At 40.5% G+C, this 15,034-nt stretch overlaps 1 long non-coding RNA gene and 1 pseudogene across 1 annotated transcript; both read right to left on the reverse strand.

Moving 5' to 3' along the window:
* Positions 1-3,043, reverse strand: part of LOC126973554 (uncharacterized) — a 32,104-nt pseudogene extending 29,061 nt beyond the window's left edge.
* A 10,041-nt stretch (positions 3,044-13,084) lies between these two features.
* On the reverse strand, positions 13,085-14,428 carry LOC126973652 (uncharacterized). Its single transcript, XR_007731395.1, has 2 exons — positions 13,623-14,428; positions 13,085-13,343 (listed from the first exon to the last, which is right to left on the reverse strand). It is a non-coding gene; the product is annotated as an uncharacterized LOC126973652 (long non-coding RNA).
* Between the last annotated feature and the right edge of the window lie 606 nt (positions 14,429-15,034).

The raw sequence follows: 15,034 nt of genomic DNA on the forward strand, positions 1-15,034 counted from the left end.
GGCACAACGGCTTAGTATTCAAGCTGTATCAACTGGGAGTGCCAGACAGGCTCGTGCGCATCATTCGAGCCTACCTTACCGATCGCTCCTTCCGATATCGAGTAGAGGGCACCCTATCCTCACCCAGACCCGGTCTGGCGTGCCACAGGGTTCGGTCCTCTCTCCCACTCTTTTCTCGCTCTTCACGAGCGACATTCCCAAGTTTCCGAGTGTCCAGCTCGCTCAGTACGCTGACGACACGGCACTCTACTTCGGCTCCAACCGCTCAACCTTGAGCAAGAACATTAAAGTGCTTCAAGCCGCCTTTGATGAACTAGGCAACTGGTTCAGAAAATGGCGGATTCAAGTGAACCCCACCAAGAGTGCAGCGGTACTCTTCGGTAACGCGAATAGCATCCGCGCTAAAAAACAACCGACTGACGTTATTAAACTGTATGAAACACCCATACCGTGGGTGAAGGATTACAAATACTTAGGAGTCACGTTCAACAGCAATATGAACTTCAAGAAACATATTGATACGGTATGCAATAGAGCCCGATTTGTCCTCAGTCACCTTTATCCACTTGTGTGTGGGCGAAGCAAACTTCCGCTCAAACACAAAGTGACGCTGTACAAAACCATCGTACGGCCCATACTGTCATACGCAAGCGTCGTTTTCGCGCACACCCGACCGAGCTACTTACGTCGTTTGCAAGTAGTTCAAAATAAATTCACGCGCATGGCAACCGGAGCCCCGTGGTTCATCCGAAACGTTGACCTTCACCGCGACCTAGAGCTTCCGACAATAGCTCAACACTTTAAAGAGATCTCGCGACGCTTCTTTGACAAGGCGCCTAACCATCCCAACATCTTGGTTAGGAAGGCATGCGGGTACACCCCCCTTCACCATAGTCTCAACCCAATAAGACGTCCCAGACACGTAACGGTAGACCCGGATGACGACATCACCATCGCGAACGCGACACCCACACAAACACCGACACAGACACGCACACACCGCCTCCGCAGGCGTAGGCGCGGTCAACCACCGCAAACCACTGGCACTCGTCACTCTGACGATGGCCAGCGGCCCGCACCCTAGATACACCACACATTGTTTTGATACCCGACGAGACGTTAGTCCTCGTCCTGTAATCGCTTCACTACACTCACTCACACACGGACTGACTGACGGACTGACATACACCACTTACACAATCACAAACACACTCCACAAACAGACACAAACACAAACATACATGCACACAAACATTTACACTACGTACATACATACAAACACACATACATGCAATCATAAACACATACATACACACTTACATACATTACACAAAACATCACCACACTCGCCGGCGAGTGTGCTCTTATCACCTTTTCATCTTTCATCTTCATTTCATCTTCATTTTCATTCTCTCTCCTTCCCACAAGCACACAGCCGGTCTGAGGTTCGAGTCTCCTTAGGAGACGCCCCGCGACTGTTGTTGCGTAGTCTTTGCGGCCTCCACGGCCCACGTCCTACTTCGCTGTGAAAGCCAGGGCTGCTAACAGCACAGAGGAGGTTTTAGTCGGTATGGGGCGTCCGCTTACGCGGACACTCGAGTCCGACATATTACGCCCCGTTCCGAGGCGTAAATACATAACAGTATTGCCTCCTCTCAAAAAAAAAAAAAAAAAAGACTCAGTTTACTGTGTGCAAAATAAATAAATTATTATACTTGATCGAGTATACGCTATTTTTTTTGGTTATTTATAAAGTTTTTTTTTCTTTTACAGGTTAATAGAAAATGATCTAATTATTGTTAATACACAAAAAAGTGCAATTCTTAAAATTTGTTAGTTGACTCAGTATACTTAGGAGCCGTCGATATTAATGATGATGACAATGTAGAAATAGAGGATGACGATAATAGTGTAGGATGTGATGAGTAATTTTTACTTTGTATAAGCATTGTCTCTTTTAAGAAAATAAAAGCCTTTGTATGAAAATTTTTGTCTGATTTTATTTGAAAACTAACCAATGTCAAACATAAATTTAAATTTTACTGTACTTCAGGAAAACTTTTGGCATTAAAACATAGCACAAACCATTGCATGTCATAGTATTTACAATAAATCAGTAAGTATACTACAAATTATTTGGCGCCGCCCCGCTCTCCTCTCCCGACCTATCGCATCGGTATACACTAAAACTACCGTCGAACAATTCATTGTCATAAAAATGTGAGGTTAACCAGGACTCTGTTATACAGATGATGTCGAAGTTACAGTGTGAAACTTGGGAGAAAAATGTATGTGTTTTAGTTCGTAATCCCCTCGTATTTTGATAATAAATATTAAAATTCTTAGAGATCATTTTTGTTAACAGCACAAATAAATAATTTTAGAACTCGCAAACGTGAGCAATGTTTTATATTATAAAAATTTTTTTTGAAATTTTTCAAAATGATAACATTAGGTGCCTTTGAATTATGTATATATGAATTAATGATATTGATAAAATAATTTATGGTGAATATTCTACATAAGTGTTCATGGAATATTATAACATGGTAATTAAACGTAACAAAATAGAGACAAAACTTGATAGGCAGCTCGTCCTTGCGTCTGCGCGAGTCATTTTAACCACTATAGCAGGGTGACGTATCGGCTGTTGCTTGTCTTTCACGTTAGATTGGAAGCGACGTACCCGATGGATAGTGTCGACGTCGCTCTTCAGTAATTTAAACCCAACTCGCGTGCATATTCCTTGAAATATGTTATATAAATTTTCTCCCTTGGTAAGAGGGACGCCAGATATCTCAAGGTTATTGAGCATTGAGAATTGTTTGCAACTGTTGATCTCGGAATTTAGCCTTGATATGTTTTCGTCGGCTTCTTCAAGCTTTTTGTGAAGGGTCGGTAGGCTGGATATTTTATTCCCCACGGAACATAATTTACTTTCGAGCTCAACAATATTTGCATTTATTTGTGCCTGATCCTCAATTATCTTCTCTGTAAGAGACGTCACATGATCCTTAATTTCTGATGTTATTTCGTTGCGCATTTTTTGTAGATTTTGGTTTTGATTTTTCGTGAAAGTTGAAAAAAGGACATCATTTCACTGCGGAATTCTGCTAGGTCTTGTTTTATACTACTCTCATGATCCAGTTGTTTCCTCTTGCGAAGAGTTATTTGCTTTTTCGTTTCTTTGAGCTTAGTTTAATCAGGTTGTGATCCTCCCTTCATATTCAAATCAGAGATTGGTGAGCGTAGTGTAGTAGCGTTTTAAATTTTACGCACCCTGTTATTTTGTTTCTACGTAACAAACAAATAGACGTAAGTTGCCCTTCAACTTCTACACTCACGGGGTTTCGTTAGGTTTTTACTGCTACTAACTACAGCTACACCTTATTAAATTTCTTGCTACTTTATAGTTCAATTAAGTTTTAAAACAGTTCCAAGTAAGACAATCCAGTATATTGAATAATTTTAGGTTGAAGAACTAGATGGCGTTTATATAAAAAGTTTTGAGAAAAGTTTGAGTCACTTGGGGTATTAAAATTATATAATTACAGACTACTTATAGGAAGATACTGAATATATTAATATTATTTCCAATACAGAAAAAGTACTTCTCTTATTATCTCCAATGCCGGTGATGTAACGAAAGATGATATTAAGTCACTTTGCTTAGCGCCTAATGAAAGATGATGCAATAGTTACGAGCACACACGTCACTAACTTATAACTACATTTTTTACTTTATTCTACGATTATTAAGTTTAGTTAACAATATACATGTTTATTTAGACTGAAACTTTATGTTTACACTTAATTCACTAATGCATAGGCACTTTATCTTTTTATATCGATTTTTAAACACTACGTCAATATTAACACTCGCTTATCGCCGAATGAATGATGAATACTAGGTACATTATTTCAAGACAAAACAAAGCCTAAATGGAATACAAGGTGCTGTATAGAATACATAGACCGGAACCAAATCTAAAATATAGCTGAGTATTTTTCCCTGCAACAATCCACCTAGCTATGCGGTTGGCTATCACCCGCTGCTCTCCGAGGGTTTTGAAATGCGCTTCAAAGCCCCAGCGGCCATCCAATACAAGTCCCAGGTACCTCATACTGGGAGTCACCGGGACATGCACTCCATCCACGGAGCACGCAGCACGCAGCGCCTGGAGGTGGGCCACTCCGAGGTCCGTGGAACAGAATGGCATTTGTTTTATCCAACGCCACCCTAAGCCCCAGCATCCCGATTCGCTCCACCCACCAGAGACGTCCCGACCGAGGCCAGCAGGGCCGCCTCCTCAAAGGACCCCCCCCCCCTGGGCTACTACGAGGGTGTTGTCTGCATAGCAGATGATGCGCATTTTGGGCAGAAGCGCACCTCGCAACACCCAGTCATAGCCCATATTCCATAAGAGCGGACCCAGCACCAAACCCTGAGCTACTCCACACTCTACGGGACGCCGCTTCATCCTCCCGTCTCCCGCTATGAAGGCCACCTGGCGCCCCACTAGGTAGTCCATCATTATTCGGCGCAGATACTGAGGCACCTCAAAATAGTCGAGGGCCTCCCTGATCACGCCGAACGGGAGACTATTGAAGGCGTTGGCAATGTCTAGGGACACCGCCAATGTTCGCTCACCATCCGCCACCACGCGCTCAGCATGGCCCCTCAACTCTGTGAGGGCATCAAGTGTCGAGCGGCCTTTCCTGAACCCGTACTGGTGTTCGGATAAGTTAGGCCCCTCGACTCAAGCGTAAGGCCACATTCCACTCCAGCAATTTACCGACCTCATCCAGCAGGACTATTGGTCGGTAAGCCGCCGGAGAGTCATCGGGCCTCCCCTCCTTCTTAATGAGGCATAGGCGTCCCTCTTTCTTGCCCTTAGGGGAGGCGAGAGTGATGTCGACTATTGACTCGCCCTGAGGCCGCACACAAGTCGCGACTCCCCCAGAGTTAAGGACAGTGAGCCTCAACCGCCCATGCCAACAAGGTGCCACTGCGCACCCCAGTCATGGTGTCACCCCAGTTGCGCGAGCGACAGTTGAGGTCCCCCATGACCATTGTTGCACGTGACCTGGCTCTCCTTATAGCTGGTCCCAGGTCGGCCAGGAAGCCCTCAAACTCCCGCAGTGGTCTGTTGGGGGAGAAATAAACCCCCACCACTGTTAGAGGGCCCCAGTCTGCTACGACGAAGCCGTCTCTTCGTTATTGAACTATCAGGGGTGGACCCCCTGATCGCGTCACAACGGTGACCAGACCACGACGGTCCACCGCCCAGTTGCTGCTCACGGGGACACTGTACGGCTCCGCCGCTATCGCCAGATCCACGCCCCACTCGGCCATGGACTGCAGAAACAAGTCCTGTGCCCACGCCGAGTGATTTGAATTCCCCTGGAGGAGCTCGAACCGTGTCGCATTTGTCCATTACGACGACATGTGTTCAAGCTCCCCCTGGGGAGCCGCTGTACCCACCTGCAAGGTGGGCACACTCGGTACTATCCCGTCCACGGATGTAATGGAGGTAAGTGTACTGTTACGGGGTTATTAACTGAGACCCAGTTAATAAAAAAAGAAAAAACAATTTTTAATAAACACTTGTTTAATTCAACTCAATAATTAGTAATTACATACATAAGAAAGAAAGAAAGAAAGAAAAAATGTTTATTGACGTTATTATACATTCTGATAATACACTGGCCTTCAAAAGTAAGTATCACACTTTTAAAATTGGGATTTAAAGTTCACAAGATATACTTTCGAAATAAAAAGGACTCCAAAGAGAATTTAATTTTGTACATAAAAACTTTATCAAGAACACCGGAATTTAGCACGTGGTCTTTCATTTCCGTTCTGAAGTATCAACGTCGGCAACACGAACAGGTTCGATATTAACACATAGAAGAGTTGCCGATAGTGTAGGTACAACCAGAACGGAATTTACAATAAAATAAAAGCTGAAGGCTAATAGAAAAGGGTAATAGAAACAATATTAAGTTAAAATACAAGCTAATAGAAAATGTTATCCTTTTTGAAAGTTGTCTTGTAAAAAGATGATGCAATAAAATTGAGCTGTTGCAATGAGTGTAAACAAATTAATACTAAACTAAACTATATCAAAAGTGAATAAGCAAAGCTGAATTAAACATAATGAATAAATGAAGACTACTATAATTACATACACAAAATGAAAACTAAAAGGCTGAAATAAAAAAAGCTAGCTGATAAAATGATCAATACCTATTCATTATATTATGTGCCATTCAAAACTTACCCTAATGCGGAAGAAAACACACACTTATTGAGAAAAGAAAGAATTCGTTTTATATAATTTGTTATTACTACTAGTGGCTAGTGTACACGTGGCTAAGTCAGTCGCGTAAAAAGGCCATTCTCATCTTAAGCGATTCGGACACGACTGGCGGTTCAAGGTGACTCGGGCGGGGCCGTTCGGACAACTTCGGTTACATGCTCGTTTGATTAAATAATATAATCGTATAATACGTCGCTGCACCTATCGCTTGCGCCTAACGGTAATCTTTAGCAATGACTATTATAATGTTGTATAATTTTTTTTTTAAATCACAATTCATAAGCTAAAACAATAGTATATATTTATATAATATTTTAAAATAGACAATGTGTAACGCATCGTTACAATCGTTGTGTCCTCTAATCACTTTCGCTTCACATTTATTTGGGAGTTTGTCAACAATTTCAGTCAATAACACTGTTTCACATGTCGGGTTTGCGAAAGTAGAATAAACGTTGTCTAAATCACACACGTAGAATTTATTTCTTATCACTTTACACTCACTGTCTCTAAGTGAGTAGAACATATGGTCGGCCGTTATCGTCAAGTATTGTTTAACAGGTACAATTAAAACAATGGTATCGGGTTTCACAACATCGTAAGCTGTAGGAAGTGGAATGACCTTATAAACATTGCAAATCTTATAATTATGATATTAAGAAATTAGTTAGATATATCAATAATTTCGTGAATTTTTTGTAACGATAACTGTACTGGTAGTCATAGCGTTTAGGGAGTTCATTTTGATGTCGTTCGAGCTCATTATACAGTTCTCAATGGGTGGGATATTCAATTTGCTGAATAAGATAGTGTTGTTGATATCGTCTATTTTGAAAGAGATCATTAATATAATGTTTTCTAGTGAATTTAGTAACGAGTTCAATTGAGTCCTTATTTGTATTTTATCGTTTGAATTAATTATTTTATCAAACGCTTTATTAATAACATTTAAGTTATGATTCAGTCGCATTTCGTTTTTATTCAACTTATATACAGAACTATTAAAAGTAGAAATGGTGGATAGAATTACATGTATGTTATCGCGCATTAAACGAGAAAGCTCCTTTTCGTCAGATTGAACATTTTCGATGGCTTCGGAAAACTTTACCGCATCATCAGAGTCTAAAGTTCCAAAAAATGTCTTTAAGACCGAACCACCAGCGTCGAAGAGGCCGCGTTTAAAACGATTCGGTTGTTCACAAGAGATTAAATAGGAAATGGAAGAGAATTTGTTTATGTTATCCGAATGTTGAGTTTTCAAGGACGTATTCGAATTTAAGCAATTGGTTTGGATAGAGCTTGACGAATGATCTTTGCAATAGATGTTTACTTTTTCAAACAGTAGTTCGATGTTTTTTAGAATACAGCCCGGGACTATGTATTATCTTTTCTATATACTGCCAAGCTACAGTCCCTGTGCACAAAATGTACCTGAAATGAATATGAACTACTATGATGATGCGGCTTTTATTTCATCGTAATGATGACGTATATATTTACGGTTTTTTGAAAGGGTAACTGTATGGTAACCATTTATTTTAACTACTTTATATGGACCTTTCCATGTAGGGGGGGATAAGGCTTTGTTTTGTTTGTGGGGTGACATCGCAGATAAACCATGTCACCGATTTTGTATGTCTCTATATAGTCTGTTTAAGTGTTGTTTTCAAGATGGTCTATGGACCTAGGAATATAAGGTTTATACATACATTGCGGTTTCTATATATATAGTGACCAGGTGTGAGAGTTGTCGTCGATGTATGATGTTAAATACTCTTTTATGGTCGAATGGGTCCTTTCTAACGCCCCACATGTCTGGGGGTGATGAGCAGCAGCGAATATGTGTTTGATGCCAAAAAGTCTTTCGAGTTGTTTGAAGACATCAGAGCAGAAGTTTGTTCCTTGGTCGGAATTATAATTATAATTTGTGATGATTGTAATGAAGATCATAGTGATATGATCTTAGGTAGACCTATATGGGAGATGAAGTGAACGAGATTTTGAACTAGTGCGCATCGGATAAGCTTGTGAGTATTTTGTCAAATTGTCTTGTAGTGTTAGGATAAATTTGAAATTATAATTTACTAGCAGTTGATGTTATAATCATAGGGGCTTTGATAATTTGTCGGAGTGGTTTGTTAATTTGACATGATTTGCAATTTTTTACGTATGTCTCAATGTCTGTTCGCATATGTTCACCAATACATTGTTTTGAGCCTGTCATACATTCTAGTTATACCCGGATGTCCAGCGGTCGGAGAGTCGTGATTATCTTTTAAAATAGTAGGTATTTCACTTGGAGTAGGGAATAAGATATTGTTGTGATAGATATGTATCTTAATACCCGTATCATGGAATAGAATGATAGCATATTATAGATTGTGGTGAACGTAAGTTTGTAAAAGGGGTCTTGAAAGTCTGAAACTGCAAATTATTTCTCCTCCATATACCATGTCGTTATCATGTCACGGTAACTTTTAAGTAAATTAAAAATACCTTTATAATGAATAGTGTCGTAATGATGAACTTTAAGAAATAAGTGCGTGTAAAGATGTTTATCATTCGAAGTGCTATAGTATGTATAAAGTTCACGTTCGATATTGCGAATGTCATTTAAGCTGTCTTGTTTGTTAGATAAGTCAATTATTTCTGAACAGTACGGAATTCATCAAGGTCAATGGCGGTCGGATAAACGATTAGTTTACATTTTGCTTTTTAGCAAGGATTCGTTGTGTTCTTCGATTATCGTATTAGACGTAAAAGTTTGTTGTTGGCTAACTTTTAAAAAGTTTTCATATGTTTCGGATGTGGAACGAGAGTCGTCCTCGACTGCAAGAACAGGATTTTGGCGTTACAGTTAAGTTTGCCCTTTTGAGGCTATCCATCACAAGGCGGCCGGCTCGCACCTGTTCGCTAGGGCACCCTCCTTTGGCAGCAATAGCCGCCATCACGTCTTCAACCACCACACTGTCCTCTAGCCCACTGATTCTCACATCAGCGGACTTGACGGGACGGTTGACCGTGGTAATCCCTTCGAGGGCACCACGAAGTTCCTGAGCAAGCCTGTCAGCTTACTGATTTTGCTCAGGCCCTCCGATCTAGAATCCGCCCTCCAAGGGCCGTCTTTCTTGTGCAGACCTCCTCCACACCTATTTCTGCCAGGCTAACACGCTCTTTAGCAGCTGCGAGAGCTTGGGCACAGGTGGCACCATCCGCCAACGCTTCCTTCCGCACGTGATAACCACAGCTGCCGTCGAAGGTGGTTTCAGGTTGACCTTCACCTGTGGCTGCCTGTTTGGCTCTTCCCGCCTCATAGGCCTCGCCGACTCGTTTGGCTTGGCAGGCTCCACCACTTGCTTCCGGCGATATCCACCTCTTGTCACCGGAGCTGCATTAGCCGGTGCCATCAACGATGTGACTGCCAGAGCCGGCTGTTGTCTCTCTTTCCTCCCCTTCCGTGCCACTATAGTCCACACTTCAGTCTGTCCAGAGGGATTCACTGGGGGGGCCGAAGGAGGGCATGAGGAAGTCACATCTACTGAGGTGTCAGCCACCACTTCAGGGAAGGGACCCGCCCTGGGTAGTAACACAACCTTCTTCTTCGCGGCTGCCAAAGGCGGCCGCATCACTGGAGCCGGCAACAGTCGATCATTTAAGCCTGCCAGCTTGGCGTCCACCATATTCCCAACAATCTTCAAGAGGTCGCCACTGACGGCAGCGACAATTTCCCCAACCATCTCCTTATGGTGGGGACGCCCCACCGTCGGTAGCTTCACTGAGGCCATACGCTCTGAAAATTCACATCGTACCGCCTTAAGGTCACCCACTAGGTCAGTGACACGAGCCCTTAATCGGTCGTTGTCGTAGACCAGCCGTCGAGCCTCCTCCCGAAGCTGACGGCTCTCTTCATCAGGGGTCCTGTAAGTCAAGACCTCCACGATGGCCTCCATGTCTCTCGCGGCGACCTTGAGGTCACGAACATATACCTTAAAAGGTTTCCCGATTTCAGGGCGACCTCTATAATCTTATGGGCTCTTTTATTATCCCGTTTTAACATTTCCTCACCCACCATCTTCTCCAGATACTTGGTTAGGATCTCCTCGAGTGCTGTGCCCACCTCAGCGGAGGTGGTGGCTTACGGAACGCCTCACTTCTTAATTGCCTCTCTAGGCGGTCCTCCATCTCCTCCTCTCTCTCACAAGCCAGCGCTGTTTTAGTCTGACCCAACCCCGTGGTATGGCCCACCGCCTCTTCTTTTTTCTGGCCAACGTGGCCCTTCTGCGGACAGTGTCCTCCGTCTCCGTTTCCGAGTTGGATTTGTCACCGGTATTACGCTGTCGTCTAAAAAGTGAGCGTTTACGGTCAGCTGCGAAGTCTGCACAATTGGAGTCGTTCAGACTATCTGTGTCCATTGTTGCAGCTAACAATAATCCAATTATAAAAGCAAGCAAAAATAGAAACAGACATAAGTACACATATTATTTAAATGAAAACACCAAATAAATTATACATAAAAGGTACTTAAGCTACACACTAACCTAACTTAAAGTTTCTAACACACAGTTCTTATTAACTACTTATGTTCACGCCTCAGAGCACGACTGGTAGCAGCGTAAGGGGAGGGGCGGGCATCGCCAGACTGAAGCCGAGGTAGTCGGCGTAAGCGCCACTCTCACGAAATTAATTTAAATCTTTCATTTGTAATATTATTAAGGCAGCAAAATATATGTATAAAAAGATGGATTGAAGTTTTTCTTGTTGCATGAACAAGAAAATGGTGCCGTGACCAGGATAAAAAATTAGATATTACTGGATATAAATTATTAAAAAGAAGCCATTGCCGTTCTACTTGCTAACGTTGTGTGGTACGTATTGTGTGGGTGATATTAAAACCGTAAGTAATTTGCAGTAATTGCAATTAAATATCTCTGTGTAACCGAACTGAACTATCGAGGTATTCGATATATAGGTATTTTATAAGTATTTGTATTTTTGTATTGTTTGTTTGTGCATTTTTAATTCCCACAAAATGGTAGAGAGTAACGATAATGTAGAAAAATTAATTAAAAAACGTAGCAGTATGAAGGGTCAATTAACTGTGTGAAAAAATTATTTGGATACTTTATCGCAAATAAGTGTGTCAAAATTAAATAACCAACAGATTTCCGAGTTGAAATTAAGATTAAATAAATTAGATAGTTAAACCTAGCTTTATTTGATAGTTTGTAAACCGACATAGAAATGTCGTTTGAAGATTTTAATGAACAATTAATAGAACGAGAAGCCAGAAAGAAAGAAGATTGAAAACAATTTCTTTTCATTAATGTCGAAAATTCAATCCATTATAGATGCTGCCTGTAATCTTAGCGGGAAGCGCCAAAGTTTATCTAATACATTGGTTGGTAATCAGTCGTGTATATTAGAAAATTCTATATGTAACAACATTGCATTGCCTACTATTAAATTACCTACTTTCGACGGATGTTATAACAAGAGGTTAGAATACAGAGATACATTCATTTCATTGATTCATCACAATGAAAGCTTGAGTGATATTAATAAGTTTCATTACTTAAGGTCATCGTTGGAAGGCAGCGCTGTATCAGTTATCAAATCAATTGAATTTTGTTCAGATAATTACAATGTAGCGTGGGACCTTTTGTGTCAGAGATATAATAATAAACGACTACTAATCACTAATCACGTAAGGTCTTTGTTTGGTATTGAAAATATACTTAAGGAATCCGATATTGGGTTACGTTTAATTATTGATCAGGTTTCAAAAAATTTGCAGGCTTTAAAAAATTTAGGTCAACCAGTTGACCAATGGGATATATATATACACTAGTGATATATCTAATTTCTACAAAACTTGATCATTTTACTTCTAGATTATGGGAAGAACATAAATGTACTCTTGGTGAAATACCTACGTTGAAAGAATTTATGACGTTTTTACGAAACCGAGCGGATTTTTTGGAAACTGTCAAAATTACACGGACCTCAAAAAACGAAAGGAACTCTTTTGTAACATCCAGTCTGGTGCCTAATAATAACACTAACGCACCGTTTGTATGAATGTCACAGTTTTATTTCTATGAATTTAGACGAACGTAACAACTTAGTATCCAAGCATAAGCTTTGTATTAATTGTTTAAACAGTGGGCACTTCGCAAATAATTGTATGCATAAGCCATGTAAATTGTGTAAATTTAAGCATAATGTTTTATTGCACAGAGCGGCGGTGAATCCAGTATCAAATAGTAACAACAATATGAAATCATTTGTGTCGCAAATGCAGGAGTCTTACCGCGACGGCCGCAGATCCAGGGACGATGAATTGTTAGAACCGGTTTCCTTGTCAGCGTCGGTCTCAACAACTAAATATATTTTTTTTATCTACGGCACTCATTCGAGTTATGAGTAATTTAAGTAATGAAGTATTTGTAATTCGCGGCTTGCTAGACAGTGGAAGTCAAATATCTGTGATTACAGTTTGTTTACGCGCGAAATTTGGATTGTGTAGTATTCTTGAAGAACGAGCGCCCGGTGACGGTGTCGGGTATTGGAAACATACAGTTATGTATTGCGGACAGTTGTAACTTTGTATTAAGTAATTTAAAAAGTAATTTTTCTATTGCAGTGAATAGTATGGTAGTACCGCGTATAACTAGTATGTTACCAAGTGTAAAGGTAAATAATATTAATTGTTTGAATATACCTTGCTACGGTTACGGGGGGTTTAAATGAAACTACCCGTACCGGCCTTTAAATGATGTTTATTTAAAAATAATTAAAATAAAATTTGAGCAAGGGTCGTAGGGTGTATTGTTGGTTGATCTAGTTCGTCCTTGTAGCGCGGTACTCCCCTGACGTTGAAGACGCCGGTGCAGGCCCCTCAGCTGGAGGTTATGACTCGACGTGTCACAGGTGATTTCCGATACTCGGTGTCCGGGTAACTAATCACCGGAACTTGGTGGAATTATATCCTTTAACGTTCCAAAATCTTATCCTGGAACCCTGTGAATGATGTCCACATTTAAGACCACATTCTTATGTCTCCGCTGATTGTGAACCACGTGCGTCCGTGTCTATCATTAAGGGTGAAGCCGTAAGCAGGAGGTGTAGTTGTTCACAATCAGAACGGAGTTACAATAAAAAAAAAAGAAAGCGAAAGCAAAGAAAGAATAATTAATTTTGAAAAGAAAATTAAATGTTTGCTAAAATACTACATTTTAAAATAACTACTTCAAAGTTTTACAATTACTCAAATAATATTAACACGTGTCCAACACTTACCCTATCGGGGTGACGATAATCCTTGAAACTTATTTTTATATTATGTTAAGACTACCGGTGATCAAAAAAATAATACAACTAGGTATTTTACGGCAAACGTGATAAGTCACTGCACATAATATAATGACGTGTTGCTATTACCGAGCGCAGCCGTGGTATGGCGATAGCCGGGCGACGGGTGACGCGAGCGAGCCATGCATTTTTTATGAACAGCAAAAAACTCGCCTACGCTCGCGCACAAAAGTGTTTACGTTTTATTATTTATTAGTTTTATTATTTTATGTTATTAGTTTATTTTTATTTCATTATTTTATGTAAAATAACCTATGTAATGTAGATACAACGTTACAATACCCCCCTCGCTACGAAAGGATTTTATTATTAAAAAAAAATCATCTTGAGTAAAAAAAGTACTAAATTATTTATTTAATCCTATTAATTTTAAATCTTTGATATGCCAGGTACCTAGATTCTTTCCTGACATATCTGCTAAAACATATACTAAGGGAGATTTTTTTTCCAAAACACGACATTTAATAAATTTTGGTGCTAACTTTTTACTAAAATATTTGTCCTTGTCACTTAAAACGTAAGCTCGTTTCATAACTATATCCCCTACGTTAAATTCAGAGGCTTTTCTACGAAGATTATAATGTGACGAGTTTTTGAGGTGTGCATGCCAGAGTTTTGCCTGAACGACTCCAAATATGTTGGAAAGGCAACCCAAATTGTCAGCATACCAATCTCTGGGTAAAAATAAAACTTCGTCTCCTAGGTCGTTATCAACGTAGTGTGTACCACAGGTGACTCACTCTCTTCCGAATACTAAAAATGAAGGGGTAAAACCAGTTGCTTCATTCACCGAATTGTTAATAGCGAACTGTACCTTGGTAATAAAAGTGTCCCAAGTGCGATGGTCATCCTCCACAAATGTAGAAATACAAGTTATAATTGTCCGGTTGTAACGTTCGACACTGTTCACTTGAGGTGTGTATTTAGGGGTATAAAATATATTGGGAATGTTATATTGTTTAAAAAGGGATTCGGTGATTTTACTAATAAACTGACTGCCATTGTCCAAGAAGATAGTTTGAGGGACTCCGTGAACTAAAATAACTGGGTCTTCTAGAATCTTAGTGACAGCAGTAGATGTTGCAGCCCTTAAAGGGAAGATCAAACAAAATTTTGAAAAACAACACGTGACTACTAAAATATAACTATGTTGTTTTCTACTGACAGGTAGAGGACCCATTAGGTCAATAGAAATCATTTGAAATGGTCGGCTACATTGCTTAGGGCGACCCATTTCTCCTAATGTTAAATGGTTCTGAGCTTTGTACGAGAGGCACTTAGTACAGGAACCAACGAATTTCACTACATCCTGATGCATGCCTGGCCAGAAATAGCGTAAC

This window comes from Leptidea sinapis, chromosome 29 (assembly GCF_905404315.1).
Source record: "Leptidea sinapis chromosome 29, ilLepSina1.1, whole genome shotgun sequence".
Taxonomy (NCBI): domain Eukaryota; kingdom Metazoa; phylum Arthropoda; class Insecta; order Lepidoptera; family Pieridae; genus Leptidea; species Leptidea sinapis.